Raw genomic sequence first — 12,875 nt, forward strand, 5'->3', positions numbered from 1 at the left:
TATATGGAATTGGGAGCAAAAAATGGTAAGCAAAATTATCTCACATAGTCCAGGTACAAAAATAGATATCTATATAAACAAGGGGGGGAAGAGAGAAAGGTAGATACTTGAAACTCACTTTCAATCAAACTGTTCAGAAGGAGGAATACCATTATGAACACATCCAGAGAGTAGAGTACAGAAATACATTTCACTCAACAAGGAAACAGGAGAGAAAGAAGAGATAATGGTTTTTTTTTTGGGGGGGGGTGTATTTGCAGGGCAATGGGGTTAGGTGACTTGCCCAAGGTCTCACAGCTAGGGAATTATTAAGTGCCTGAGGCAGGATCTGAACTGAGGTCCTCTTGACTCCAGGGCCAGTACTATATCCACTGTGCCACCAAGCTGCCTGGGAAAGAAAGAGAAAGGATAATGGGTAACTAGAAGGAATAGATTAAGAGAGAGATTAGTCTCAAGCAAAACAAACTATTTGAGAGAAGAATGGCTAAACCATTCATGGTCTATAAAGGTCATAGAAGATTATTGTGTTGAATTCTAATTAGTATAACAATCAACCAGAATTGCAGAGGACTAATGATAAAACACATTACATATCATTTGATAGAGAAGTGATACACTTAGAATGCAGAAAAAGATTTTTTTTCTGAATGGCTACTGTAGAAATTTGTCTATACGTATTTATAATAGGTTTTGTTTTACTTGTATTCTTAGGAAAGCAGATCTTGTCTGATAAAAATATTTTCTTAAGGTGGGTGAAAGACTTTTTGGTATTGTGGTGGTTAACTGGGGTAAATATGTTATGGGCATAAATAGTATGAGTTCTTAGGAGTCAATAGCTGTATCGATGTCCTTATGGTAGCTTCTATGGTGGTAATTATAGACAGTATCATGTACTGGTTTGTGGAGAAAGAAACTTCTCTAATAAAGGAAAAGGAGGCTGAAGTACTTTTCTATACATACTTCTTTTATAATAATCCTACAAAGCTGGTGAAGGTAGATGATACTGGGTAACTTACAGCCAGTCCCCAGGAGTTGAATAAAATTATCATGCCAATTGCTCCTAATCCTGAGTCTATCCCAGGGATAGACCAAACAGCCCAGCTCCCTTTGAGTGGTAGGAGGTTACTGATCTTGCAAATGATTTTTTCTCTATTCCTATTGTGTGGGATTAAAAATCCACTAAGAAAATCTTCAGACTGATTCTGAGCAAAATGAGGGTTTTAATTGTTTTTCTCCAGAAAAAGTCAGACTCACAATCTCATATCAAGTGGTGAGAGTTTGAACTGAGCCTAAAGAACAGATTTAAGACAATCCCCCCCCCCCATCCCCTCCCTGTCAACTCACTGGTTGGGTTTTTCAGGGTTACAGTCTATTCAGGGAATATCTGCCCAGTAACAAAGAAAAATGAAAGGTTTTCACAAAATATTACCTTCACCATCCAGATGGAGAGAAAATTAAAAAAAAAAGATTTCAATGACCTTCATATCTACAACTGTCTAAATGAAGTAATGTCTAAGTCTAGTAAAAATAATCTTATGGGGGGAATAGGTGGCGCAGTGGATAGAGCAATGGCCCTGGAATCAGGAGGACCTGAGTTCAAATCCGACCTCAGACACTTAATAATTACCTAGCCATGTAGCCTTGGGCAAGTCACTTAACTCCACTGCCTTACAAAAAAATCCTAAAATAATAATAGTAATAATAATAATAATAATAATAACCTTATCATAAAGAAGGTGGCTCATAAGCTGCTCTTGGAATGCAAGGCCTTTCTAGGAATAGTCTAATAATGAGTTTGCTTTTTCTTAATATTTCTTAAGCATGAGAGGACTTCACCAAGAATATTAACCCCGGGAGGGTTTTACTGGGAATATTCCACTTACGAGGAATGAAATCAGAAGCAATTTTGCTTTTCCTCGGGCCGCGGCTCGGCACCATCCGTTCACCATCCTTGAATTGTCCTTCGTTACTGCCAGCTTTGCAGGCAGGCTCTGAAGGAGCTTCTTCTTCCTTAGGGCATCGCTGCCCACTTCTGTACCGATGATCCTGGGTGTAGTTCATAACAGGCTAGTAACTACTAAATATTCCCTACCTGGATGACCTGACAAGCCCCCATTGACAGAAGCACCCCAGCCTGTAATAGGTTATAACCTTAGTAGATCTAAAGCGGTTTAAAGGGGAAGATCCTGTTTACAGGGCAAAGAGAATCTAATCTAGGGGAATTCCAGCTCTAAAACACTTTAGTCTCAGGTCCTTGAACCCCTCTTTAACAACCCTTCCTCCCTCCCAGCCCCGTCATTCAAGCTCAGCGGTCTGGGAGGGCTCAGCCGGGGTGGGGGGGCAGCTGCCTCATTATAAGGCCACTGCTCAGCCCACCGCCTCGTTTGCAAGCCCACCTCCTCGCTGACTGTTTCACCAGTGGGAGCTGAGCTCCACGTGTCCCTTTTAGGGAGGGATCGAGGCGCTAGCGCTCCCAGCTTGTGGGCTCAGGGAGGTGAGGGATGAGTCTACCTCCCGGCAGGGCATCTCTGCATCCTCGGTGCCGGCTCCCGGAGTCGCGACCGAAGGGAAGGACAAAGGGCTGCACCTCCGCGCCTCTTTGACAGGGAAACTCGGCCCCGGGATTCCCCGCTTCTCTCCCTTTATCCCAGAAGGGCCGCCCTTCGGTCCCAAGAAACATCCGGCTTCAGTCTGGAAGAGGCTGCGGCTGGAGAGAGAGTGCAGGGCGCATCCCTCCTAGGGAGCTCCCCACCGCCCCACCGCCCCCCATCGCCGCGCAGAGCTACAAGCCAATGGCACTTTCTGGGGTCGGGGGCGGGGAGGGGGCTGCTTCACGCCCTGGCGCAGCGTTCGCACGTGCGAGGGCGGGGACAGCTCTCCGATAGGCGGGGAGAGCTTAAGAGGGTGGGGCTAGAATTAGTCCCGCCCCCTGCGCTCCCGAGACAACACGAGTGCGTGACCAGCCCGCGGAGACCGAACCAATCGCGAGAGATGCGGGGCGGGGAGAGAGAGCCGGCCCAGCCTACCACGAGCCCGGGAGAGGGAGCCTGACTCAAGGGGACCCAGCTGGGAGAGAACCGGCCCCGAGCGCGGCCCGCTCAACCGTCCGGCGGCCGGGTCCGGCCCGGGAAGACCGACGGACGGACGGACGGACCTAGAAATTAAGGCTCAGGCCGCCGGCATCCCGGACCGCACCATCCATGCAGCGGCCGGAGGGGGAAGCGGCCCAGGCATCGGCCTGCCGGGCGGGGAGGGGAGCCCCTGGCGGCGCGTGACGGGGCCCAGGCGAGGATCGAGGTAGGAGCCTCCCCCGCCCCCGGAAGTGAGAGGAGAGAGCCCGGGACCGAGCCCCTCCCGCCCTCAGAGGGGACCCCTCCGCGGCGCCCGCCTCCGCGCCGCCCCCCTAATGCCCCGGACCCGCCTGCATCCAGACTCGGCCCCTCCATGGAGCCGCTGTGGTCCCAGCTGGCCCAGCGCGGCCTGCGGGGCCCCGAGCAACGTGGGGCCCCATCTAAAGAGAAGGAACCTGAGAGGCCGAGGGGCCAGCCCGGGGGCCCCAGGGTAAGGCCCCGGGGCGCCCTGCCTCCCTGGCCCCCTCTCTGTGACTGCGACTCTCTCTGCGACTCTGTCTCTGGGAATCTGTGACTCTGCCTCTCTCTGTCTCCGTCTCTCTGTCTGTCTTTCTGTCTGTCTCTGTCTGTCTCTCCCGTCTCTGTCTCTCTGTCTCTGTCTTTCTCTGTCTCTCTCTTTGTCTCTCTCTGTCTCTCCGTCTCTGTCTCGGTCTCTCTGTCTCTCTCCCTGTCTCTGTCTCTCTGTCTGTCTCTCGCTCTCCGTCTCTGTCTCTCTCTCTCTCCGTCTCTGTGTCTCTCTCTCTCCGTCTCTGTCTCTCTGTGTGTCTCTCTCTGTCTCTCTCTCTTTGTCTCTCTCTGTCTCTCCGTCTCTGTCTCGGTCTCTCTGTCTCTCTCCCTGTCTCTGTCTCTCCGTCTGTCTCTCGCTCTCCGTCTCTGTCTCTCTCTCCGTCTCTGTGTCTCTCTCTCTGTGTCTCTCTCTCTTTGTCTCTCTCTGTCTCTCCGTCTCTGTCTCGGTCTCTCTGTCTCTCTCCCTGTCTCTGTCTCTCCGTCTGTCTCTCGCTCTCCGTCTCTGTCTCTCTCTCTCTCTGTGTCTCGTCTCTGTGTCTCTCTCTCTGTGTCTCTCTCTCTGTCTCTCTCTCCCTGTCTCTGTCTCTCTCTGTCTGTCTGTCTCTCTCCGTCTGTCTCTCCATCTCTGTCTCTCTCTCTGTCTCTCTCTCTGTCTCTCTCCGTCTGTCTCTCTCTGTCTCTCTCTCCCTGTCTCTGTCTCTCTCCGTCTCTCTCTCTCTCTGTCTCTCTCCCTGTCTCTGTCTGTCTGTCTCTCTCGCTATCCATCTCTCTCTCTCCGTCTCTGTCTCTGTGTGTGTGTGTGTGTGTGTCTCTCTCTCTCTCTCTCTCTCTCTCTCTTTCCCCATTGCAGCATGCTGTTCATCCCTCTCCCTTGGCTTCTCATTCTCTAGGTAGACAGAGATGCCAGCGGCCTGCGGACCCTGAGGATCTTTAGAGAGTCCAATGAATGTCCTCCTTATAGCTCAGCAGCCACTTTATTCTCCTCCCCCCTGACCAGAGGGGGCACTCCCTCAGACCTTGTATCCTGAAAGGGTAGTATGAATAATTCTCCTTTTATTCTCTCCAAAGTAAAACATCTAGCCTCCTTCTGTCAGAGTCAAGAGCTAGTTGTGCCGGCAGAGGAGTCTTCCTTTGATCCTTGTGAGAAGAAGCCAGGGATTATCAGAACCTTGAACTGACCCCTTTAAACTGGAGCAAACTGGGGGGGGGGGGGGGGGGGGGGCTGGGCTCTTCACCCACAGAAGAAAGAGAAAGCAGTGTGTAGCTGCCATTTGTGGTTATAACTCAAATTCTTTCACTGCATACAAATCAAACAATTCTTTGATGCCAGTAATAGCTTTTTTTTTTTTTCCTGGAGGTGTCTTTAAAGAAACACAAATACTGCAGAAGCTGTGGTCTGTGTTAAGGCCTCCAAAAACATACAATAAGAAAGGGCACAACCTTAAGTAACTCCCAGCACTGTACCAGCAACAGTAAGGGTGTAGGAATCTCAGTCCATCGTTCTTCAGCCAGCCAAAGCTGATGGAGCTTAAAATATGAGGATTCTTATTGAGCAGCTGGTACTTTGGTCAGTTCATTAAATGCTATACACTCTCTAGGGTACTTTGAATAAAGGACCCCTAATATTATACTAAGAACTTTACCCAAGATTCATAAATGTTCTTCCACATTGGAGGTAAAGGGATCAAAACTGAGAGGAGCAAACAAGCCTTCCTAGAGTGAATGTGCTATGTGGTCACTTAGAGTCCTAATTGCCAGCACAGCTCCCACGCTATACTGGCCTATTGATGTTTTAGAAAAGGGCATAGACAAATGTATGTCAAAGTAATTTTAATCAATTCCAATAAAATTGACACTTTTAGAGGTGATTTGTTGGGAGAACAGGAAAGTAAAACTTGTTTTCTTTGATTTTGTGAAGGAAGAGTTCTTTTAGAAGATTTGACAAAGACAGATAAAGCCTAAATCATAGAATTTCAGATATAGAAAGGTCTTCATTTCAGAAGTTCTTAACCTTTTTTTGTATCATAAATTCCTCTAGCAGTGTGTTAAAGACTATGGACTCAGAATAGTTTTTAAATGCATAAAGTAGACTATATAGCATTACAAAGAAAGCCAATTGTATTGAAATATAATTTGAACTAGTAGTCCAAACTATCCAAATCATCAGCCAGCTTCAGTTAGATGTCTTGTAGGCATCTTAAATTCAGTGTGTCCAAAACAGAACTTCTTGTTTATCCTTTGTTCTCAAAGAGGACCAATGACATTAAAAGGGTAAGGTCTTAATTGTAAGTGAATTGGATTTAAGTGAAGCAAGTCTATGTAAAGTCATCAGCCTCTTTTTCTCCCCTCAGAGGTCATTTGAATTCAGTGGCAAAACTGGAGATGATACCAGATGCAGAGGGAGACTGACATTTTTACGCTAAGAGCTTTCCCAGGTCTGTTTGTCTGAAGGAACATTCATTCAGTGATTTAGGACTAGGTAAGAACTGTTACTGTGTCCAGTGTTCTGGTTCTGCTCACTTCATTTTGCCTCAGTTCATGTAACTATTTCCAGGTTTTTCTGAAATCATTGTCATTTCTTATAGCACAATTGTATTCCATCATAATCCTATACCACAACTTGTTCAGCCATTCCCCGATTGATGGATATCCCCTCAGTTTCAAATTCTTTGCCACCACAAAGAGATGCTATAAATAGTTTTGTACAAATAGGGCTTTCCCCCATTTATTTCTTTGGGATATAAACCTAAGAGTTAAAATCTTGTTTGATCAAAGTATGCAGATTTTTCCCCTTTAGGCATAATTTCACATTGTTTTCCAGGATAGTTGGAATAGTTCATCACTCTACCAGGACATTGGTGTCCCAATTTTTCCACACCCCCTCCAGGTTTTGTCCTTGTCTTTTTCTGTCATGTTGGTCAATTTGATTTGTGTGAGGTGATATCTCAAGAGTTGTTTTAACTTACATTGCTCTAATCAGTAATAATTTAGAGCATTTTTCATTTGACTGTTAATAACTTTGATTTCTTCTTATGAAAACTGACTTCATATCCTTTGACCATTTATCAGTTGGAGAATGGCTCTTATTTTTATAAATTTAGTTCAGTTCCCTTACATATTTAAGAAATGAGCCATTAAGAGAAATTCACTGTAAATTTTTTAAAATTTTGGCTGCATTGGCTTGTGTAAAACATTTTTAATTTAATATAATCAAATTATCCATTTTATATATAGTACTGTTCTCTCTCTTTAGATCTGACAGGTAGCATTTCCTATGCTTCCGTAATTTGATTATGATATCACCTTTTATGTCTAAATCATTTAGCCATCTTGACTTTATTTCAGTATAGACTGAGATGTTGATCTGTACCTAGTTTCTTCCAAATTGCTTTGCTTTTTTTTGTCAAGTAGTGAATGTTTATCCTAAAAGCAAGAATCTTTCAGTTTATCAAACACTAGGGTCATGTACTACTGTATATTGTATGTGTGTGTGTGTATGTGTGTGCCTGATCAAGTCTGCTGATACTGCTCATTTCTTTGTTTTTTTAGTATTTTTCCTCCAATTACATGTAAAAACAGTTTTCAACATCCATTTTTAAAATTGCATTCCAAATTCTATCCATCCCTCCCCACCCTCCTCATTGAGAAGACAAGCAATAAGATATAGGTTATACCTGTATAATCATGCAAAGCACGTTTTCATATTAGTTATGTTGAAAAAAAAAGACCAAAAAACAGATCCAAGAAAAATAAAGTAAAAATGTATGCCTTGATTTTTATTCATACTCTTTCAGTTCTTTCTCTGGGGATTAAATAGCATTTATTTTATTTTATTTTCCAATTACATGCAAAGATAGTTCTCAGCATTCATGCTTTTGCTAACTTTTGAGTTCCATATTTTTCCACCATCCTTTCTTCCTTTCTCCCTCCCCATGACAATACTAATCTGATATAGGTTGTTTATGAAGAAGTGTTTTTTATTTGTTTCCATAATAGTTATGCTGTGAAAGGATTAAACTAAGGACAAAAACCCATGAGAAAGAAAGAAAATACCTTAAAAAAAAATTTTTAAGTGGACATAATATGTTTTGCTCTGTATTCAGAATCCATAGTTTTTCCTCTGGATGTGGATGACATTTCCATAACAGGTCCCTTGGGATTGTCCTTGATCACTGAACTGCTGAGAGGAGTGTCCCCACCAGCAATGTTGCTATTAATATGTGTACCATGTTCTCCTAGTTCATACTCACTTCACTCAGCATTAGTTCATGCAAATCTTTCCAGGCTTCTCTAAAGTCAGGCTACTCATGATTTCTAACAGAACAGTAGTAGTATTCCATAACATTCATAAAGCATAACTTGTTAGGTCCAACCTTTTCCCAATTGTTGATGGGATCCCCTCAATTTGATAGATAATATTTTTCATCATAAGTTCTTCAGAGTTGTCTTGAATCATTGTATTGCTCAAGAATAGTTAAATTGGGGGCAGCCAGATGTTGCAGTGGATGGAGCACCAGCCCTGGAGTCAGGAAGACCTGAGTTCAAATCCAACCTCAGACACTTAATAATTGCCTGGCTGTGTGACCTTGGGCATGTCATTAACCCCATTGCCTTAAATAAATAACATTTTTAAAAAAAAAGAAAAATCACTGATCATCTTATAAATATTGCTGTTACTTTATACATAGTACATTTCATTTTGCATCAGCTCATATAAGCCTTTCCAGGTTTTTATGAGAGCATCTAGTTAATCATTTCTTAGAACACAAATAATATGCCATCGCTGTCATAAACCATTCAACCATTCCCCAACTGATGGGCTTTTATCCTCATCATCCAATTTTTTGCCTAATAAAAAGAGCTGCTTTAAATAATTTTGTCCTTTTCCTTTTTATTTTTTAATCTCTTGCAATAAAGATCTAGTATTAGTAGGTCAAAGGGTATACATGGTCTTTTATACTGGGCATAGCTCCAACTTTCTTCATATAATGGATGAATCAGTTCACAACAATGCATTCAAATCTCAATTTTTCCATATCCCCACCAACATTTGTCATTTTCCTTTTCTGTCCTATTAGCTAATCTAATAGGTGTAAGGTAGTGACTCAGAAATGTTTGAATTTGCATTTCCCCAATTAGTAGTGATTTAGAGCATTTTCTTCATATGACTATAGATAGTTTTGATTACTTCATCTGAAAATTGACTTCATATTTTTTGATCATTTACCAACTGGGGAATGACTCATTTCTATATATTTGACTTGGTTTTCCATATATTGAAAGATGAGGCCTGTATTAGAGAAACTTCCTTTGAAAATTTCTTCACAGTTATGTATTACTATTTTTCCCTCCATTCTTTTCTCCCTGTCTTATTCTGTTCTCTCTCCCCTTTCACCTGTCCCTCCTCAAAAGTGTTTGCTTCTGACTACTCCCTCCTCCAATCCACCCTACATTCTATGAGTAACCCCCCCCCTTTTCCTTATACCCTTCCCCTTCTACTTTCCCATGGGATAGGATAGATTTCTGTACTGAATTGATCATGTATGTATTCCCCCTCTAAACCAGTTCCATTGAGAGTAAAGTTCAAGCTTCCCTTCCAACCCCATCTTTCCCTTCACTGAAAATGGTCTTTCTTGTGTGAGATAATTACCCTATTCTATCTCTACCTTTATCCCTGTACATTCCTCTTTCTCATCCCTTAATTTTATTATTACTATTAAATATCAGCCATTTTATTCAGCTCATACCTGTGCCTAATGAGAAAGTTCTTATGAGTTATAATGAACTTATTACTTCCCTTATGGTTTCCCTTTCTTGTTTATCTTTTTATGCTTCTCTTGAGTCTTATTTAAAAGTAATTTTCTATTCAGTTCTGGTCTTTTCATCCAGGGGTACTTGAAAGTCTTGTAATTCATTGAATATCTTTTGCCAAAAAAAAAGATTATAATCAGTTTTACTAGGTAGGTGATTCTTTTTTTATTGTTAAAGATTTTATTTGAGTTTTTACAACTTTTCTCCCAATCTTACCTCCCCCCACCATGGAAAGCAATTTGTCAGTCTTTATTTTGTTTCCATGTTGTACATTGATCCAAATTGAGTGTGTTAAGAGGGAAATCATATTGTAGGATTCTGATTTTTAATCCACTCTGCTATTTGCTTACGTTTTAAGGGAGTGTTCATCCTATTCACATTCGAAGTTATGATGACTTATTCTTTATTGCCCTCCATGCTATCTTTCCTCTGTTTGTATTTTTCCTCCTTCCAACTCCCTTTATCAGTATTCCCCAGTATTTTGTTTCTGAATACCACCCCTTCAGTGTGTTTGCCCTCCTGTATCACTCCCTGCCCTTTCTTTCCCCTTCCCTTCCTTTTGTTAGTTCCCCTTTTTCCCCTCCCTTTCTCCGTCCCCACTCCCCTTTTCCCCTTTTAATACTTGAAAGGTTAGATATTTTTTTAACTTAACTAAGTATATGTAAGTTGACTTTAAGCCAGGTCTGATGAGAAGAAGATTCAGGTGTTTCTCATCTCCTCCCTTCTTCCCCTCTATTACCATAGGTATTTTGTACCTCTTAATATAATGAGATTTACCCCATTCAATCCCCTCCCTCCTCCTGTCTCCTTCCTGTTCTCATTCTATCTGAGTCATAGAAAATTCTGAGTATCTGTCACTTCTAGCTAAGTACATTCTAACTAATAGAGTTAAAATTCTTGGGAGTTATTAGAGTCTTTCTCCCAAGTGAGGTTAAAGCCAGTTACATCCCATTGGATAGCAGTCTCATGGATAGGTCATGAATGTCCATCACTTCCGGCTAGGTATATTCTCTCTGTTAGAGTTACAATTCTCAAGATTTATGAGAATCTTTTCCCCCATGCTGGGATATAGCCAATTTCAGCTTGTTGGACAGCAGGTTTTTTTTTCTTTTACCGCCCCCCCCTCATTTTTTTAAACTTTTTCATGTGTCTCTTGAACCTCCTGTTTGATGTCCAATTTTTCTATTTAGCTCTGGTCTTTTCGTCAGGAATTTTTGGAATTCTTCCATTTCATTAAATGCCCATCTTTTTCCCTGGAAGAGAAGGCTCTTCTTTGCAAGATAGTGGATTCCTGGCTGCATTCCAAGCTCCCTTGTTCTTCTGTATATCTCGTTCCAGGCCCTTTGATCCCTTAATGTTGATGCAGCCAGGTCCTGTAATCCTTACTGTGGCTCCTTGATATTTAAATTGTTTCTTTCTGGCTGCTTGCAGGATTTTCTCTTTGTTAGCTCTGGAATTTGGCCACAATATTCCTTGGTGTTTTCATTTTAGGATCTTTTTCTGGAGGGGATCAGTGTATTCTTTCAGTAACTACTTTGCCCTCTGATTCCATGATATCAGGGCAATTTTCTATCACTAGATCCTGTAATATTAAGTCCAGGCTTTTTTTTCTCTTCAGTGTTTTCAGGAAGTTCAATGATTTTCAGGTTGCCCCTTCTTGACCTATTCTCGAGGTCAGTGGTTTTGCTGATGAGGTATTTTACATTTTCTTCTATTTTTTCTATTTTTTGATTTTGTTTGACAGGCTCTTGCTGTCTCATGAATTCATTAGTTTCTGCAGACTCCATTCTTTTTTTTAGGGAGGAGTTTTCTTTATTAACCTTTTGCAATTCCTTTTCCAATTGGTCAATTCTACTTTTGAAAGAGCTTTCAATTTGACCAATTGAGGTTTTGAGAGAATTATTTTCTTTTTGCATTTGCCCAATTGAGGATCTGAGAGATTTATTCTCATTTTGTATTTGTCCAATTGTATTTTCTAAGGATTTGTTTTCTTGTTGCAAGGTATTAATCTTCTCTTGGGTTTCTTTTGCCAAATTTTCCAGTTGATTTTTAAACTCCTTCCTTAATTCTTCAAGGGAGTCTTTCTGTACTGGAGACCAGATCATATTCTCCTCAAAGGTTCTAGGTCTCTGAGTTAGGGTCTTTTCTTTCCAAGAATTTTTCTATGGATCCACCTTTTCGCTGACCCTTCTTCATTTTGCTAAGACCTTGAGTTGGGGAGGGGCTGGTTCACTGGGGTTTGGGATCAATAGAGGCTTTACTCACTGAGTGCAATTTCCTGGCTGGCCAGTAGGAGGTGCTAGTTGCTTTCTCTGGAGTGTCTGTGACCTTGATTAAGGCCTTCTCCCTTAGCTTGAAAGGGGGAGGGGTGGAGCTATTGAATCCTTTTGCCTTCATTCAGTGGTGGGCTTTGCCCTGGGCTGAGGTCATTCCTCTCCCTATTGTCAGCTGGGCTGGTTCTTCTGCTCACACACCTGTGCCTGAGGCAGAAATAGTCTGCTATTGTTTGTTCTGGGAAGGGGCCTCAAGCTGCAATGGAGGCATGAACTCAGAGTTCCTCAGACTGGAGTGTCTGCAGCTCTCCTGCACTGGAGCTCTCCTTCCAGCCCTGTCAGCAAGCTCCAGAGGGTCAGCACACCTCTACTCCCTAGTTGACTCAAGCCCCCATGGTCTAGCCCCACCGCTGATCACCAGGTCCATCTCTGGGCCCCTCAGACTCCCTGGCTCCAATTAAGCCGCTGATCCACCCTCTGTGCCCAGACTCACCTGCCCAAACTCACCCACGGCTGCTGTGGAAGACAACTCCTGAGGTAGATGTTCTTTCTTCTGGCTTTTCTTTCTGGGTTTTGTGGGTCAGATTTCTGTTAAGAGGTTTGTTTCATATGATAGATGGGGAAAGATCAGGAGACTTTAGAACTGTGCCTGTCTACTCTCCACTATCTTGGCCGGAAGTCCCCTAGGTAGGTGATTCTTGATTGTAATCTTGACTCCTTTGCTTTCTGAAATATAATATTCCTAGCCCTCTAATCCTTTAATGTAGAAGTTATTAAGTCTTGTGTTATTTTGATTGTGGTCTCATGTGATTTTTAATTAATTTTTTTCTGGCTGTTTGCAATATCTTTTCCTTGACCTGGAGCTCTAGAATTTGACTGTAATATTCCTGGGAGTTTTCATTTAGGGATCTCTTTCAGGATTATGAGATTGTTTTAATTTCTAGATTCTAGAATGTCAAGGTAGTTTTCTTTGATAATTTCTTTTTTGGTTTTTGCAAGGCAATGGAGTTAGTGACTTACCCAAGGTCACACAGCTAGGTAATTGTTCCACGTCTGAGACTGGATTTGAACTCAGATCTTCCTGACTCCAGGGCTGGTGCTCTATCCACTGCGCCACCTAGCTGTCCCCTTTGATAATTTCTTGAAAGATAAT

General features: G+C 42.5%; 1 protein-coding gene across 15 annotated transcripts in view; it reads left to right on the top strand.

The window, feature by feature from the left end:
- The first annotated feature begins 2,955 nt into the window (after window positions 1-2,955).
- Window positions 2,956-12,875, top strand: part of RUSC2 (RUN and SH3 domain containing 2) — a 113,177-nt gene continuing 103,257 nt past the window's right edge. For 11 of the 15 annotated variants that reach the window (XM_074196166.1, XM_074196154.1, XM_074196165.1 and 8 more), the window contains exons 1-2: window positions 2,962-3,297; window positions 5,990-6,117. The gene's annotated coding sequence lies outside the window, so the exon portion shown is untranslated. Of the gene's footprint in view, window positions 3,298-3,340; window positions 3,562-4,528; window positions 4,671-5,989; window positions 6,118-12,875 lie in introns of those variants that run through there. The other 4 variants (XM_074196156.1, XM_074196157.1, XM_074196174.1 and 1 more) reach the window with 4 other exon arrangements.

This window comes from Macrotis lagotis, chromosome 8 (genome assembly GCF_037893015.1).
Source record: "Macrotis lagotis isolate mMagLag1 chromosome 8, bilby.v1.9.chrom.fasta, whole genome shotgun sequence".
In the NCBI taxonomy this organism is placed as follows: domain Eukaryota; kingdom Metazoa; phylum Chordata; class Mammalia; order Peramelemorphia; family Peramelidae; genus Macrotis; species Macrotis lagotis.